This window comes from Aegilops tauschii, chromosome 1, assembly GCF_002575655.3.
Source record: "Aegilops tauschii subsp. strangulata cultivar AL8/78 chromosome 1, Aet v6.0, whole genome shotgun sequence".
Taxonomy (NCBI): Eukaryota; Viridiplantae; Streptophyta; class Magnoliopsida; order Poales; family Poaceae; genus Aegilops; species Aegilops tauschii.
Genome location: NC_053035.3, coordinates 377,846,252 through 377,848,833, shown reverse-complemented (window position 1 = coordinate 377,848,833; position 2,582 = coordinate 377,846,252). Strand labels below are relative to the sequence as shown.

At 48.5% G+C, this 2,582-nt stretch overlaps 1 pseudogene; it reads right to left on the bottom strand.

Moving 5' to 3' along the window:
- Positions 1-439: 439 nt before the first annotated feature.
- On the bottom strand, positions 440-1,877 carry LOC141039398 (uncharacterized; annotated as a pseudogene).
- Between the last annotated feature and the right edge of the window lie 705 nt (positions 1,878-2,582).

The window sequence follows — 2,582 nt, the reverse complement described above, 5'->3', positions numbered from 1 at the left end:
CGAACGATTTTTAATATTTGTGTGTGCAATGGTTTGTTAGAACATTGTGCACTGCTTTTAGGAGCATTCTGTAATTGTTGTCCCTGCATTTCGATGCTGCATCCACAAAGGTACTAGTGCATTGCATGCTCGTCATTTTTGTGGATTGCTATGTGTACCTGCTCTGTGCGTTACGCTAATCGTATAGTATCTGTACTGTGTTTATATTTTTCAGTTCACGCCAATATATTCTAATAATAGAAAACTGCAACATTGCACTGGAAATAAACTTGTTCAGAAGATATGTAAACTGGAAGCAAACTACAAGGTTAACTGTGACACAAGCAAATCTAAATTTAGAGCAAGCAAACGGCAGTCTTGAGAGAAAGCAAATCTAACGGGAAATCTAGAATGGCATGAGCAATCTTCTAGTTACTTTTCTTGGACGGGACCACCTGCTTCAGTAGTCGTAGTCGCCCCCGGACCTTGCGCGCTTCCTGGTCTGCTCCTTCTCGAGTTTTGCCCGGCGGAGGCCTTCCTGGATGATGGTGAGGCGGCTCCATATCTCGTACGCAGCGTAAGCATCTTTTGCCGCGTACTCAATGTGCCTCATGGACAGGGGCATGCGCGCCCAGCGCTGGTGCTCTGCGTTGGTGAGCTTCTTCTTCATGTTGTTGTAGTAGTCGTGGACAAGGATGCCTGAGACATCCCCAAGGGAGTCCAGAGGCTTGGTAGCTGTACGCACCCTCCATTCCTTCTAGATGTCGACGAAGTGGGCGATCTCTAGTCCGACGCGGCCGAGCATCTCTATGTCGCCGTCGATGGAGAAGCCAGCAAACGTGTATCTGGGGTCGGCGAGGAAGTTGTCGAACCTGGTGCAGTTCTTGTCGGCGGCGCTCAGTTGGAAGAGCAACACCGGATGATCCTTGCCGACGGAGAGCTAGATGAGGGCTGGTTTCTGATCTTCGCCAACGTTGTTGGTGTACTCCACGTCAACTCCGACGATCTTGTGGCGCTCGAATTCGAGGTGTCGCTCGTACTGCTCGATGCTGGTCGCCGCCTTGTGCAAGTCGTTGGTGTGGATCACGTGCAACTTGGTGTTGCCGTGGGCCAGCACCTCCATGAATTCCTTGATGAATCCCATGGCCTGGAGCAGTTGGTCCTCCTGCAACCTGGTTTTTCATGGGGAACAATGAGTGGGAGCGCAATGGCGATTTCTGTTGTTTGTGTGTAAGAAGGCCGCGGCGGAAGTCTAAATTAAGGGCGGGGAAGCGGCAAAGGAGTGCACGATCTCACTATCGATGCGGTTGTGCACATCGTGGGTTCTGGATCATGGTTTCATGTCCCTGGTGGTGCGGTTGTGCACATCCTGGGTTTTTTATCGTGGTTTTTCTTTATAAAAAATAAAAATAAAATCAGCAGTTATGTTTTTAGCAACCGTCGTATCTCCAGCAAGTCGGGGAGATGATCGTTGCCTTGCGTAGTTTGCTGTCAAATGTTAACTTTTACAATTTATCTCGTGAGGCATGCAGGGGCAGTATGTAGAGGCACAAGGCTCTGACCAAGAGAAGCATGCTTGAAGTGGCTGGTTTAACTCTCAGACACACGGGCGTGGTACATTCATTAGGAGTGGCAATTGTTTTTAGTGATACATTCGCTGGTAGGAGCAGTGCTGTGTTTTTTCAGAGGCACTGTTGCAGCTGACACTACGAGATGGACAGAAAGAACAAGAAGCAATGACAGCCGTGGATATGCAGCTGCAAGAAGCACTTATACAACAAGGCACAAGTAGAGGCATAGATACGATGCTATGTCAGACACAGAAATGAAGTTACGTGATTCACGGACGTCAATTCGTGCTATGGTACTACGTGAGGCACAGGCACGAACAAATAGCCGTGCACTCAACTACATGCGCAAAAAGCCACATATGTGTTCCTGAGATGCACCGGCCTCCCTGGTTTTGCCGCAAGGTGGGATTCGACATTTATCCAGGGCATTCCGGGTTTTACAAGTGTAGGAATAATCGTTTTACACTTATATGTTCTGTGGCAGAGCCACGACAATTACTTTTGTGACGAATGAATGAACGTCGAATGTACGTGACGTGAGGATTGACAATAGGCGTCCGTTACTTTTTTTGCGGAATGTTTTTCAATTAACTTTGAGATGCATGAATGTGACGACGGAACAGGCATGGTCATGTCTGAAATAATGGCAAGGTGGTCCCTAATGTGTCCTGAATGTGTCACCTGTAACGCTGCATTGTTACAAGCACGGTCGTTATTCTTGTCGAGGCACGGTCTTGAGAGTCATGAATGTGCCGACTCAACAGGCACGGTCATGTCTGAAATAGTTGCAAGTACGAGATGGGCAGAAACAACGAGAAGAAACGAGGGGCGTGGGCATGCAGCTGCGAAACACAGTTATACAGCGAGTAGCACAGCTAGAGGCACTGGTACGATGCTACGTGAGGCACGGACATGAACCTATGCGAAGGCATGAATGTTTAAGGTGACTGAGCCATAGGGGAAGGCGCTAGGTTTTTAGGAGAAGTGTTGTGCGGTTGACAGAGGTGTATGCTTGAGCTCATCGGAACAAAC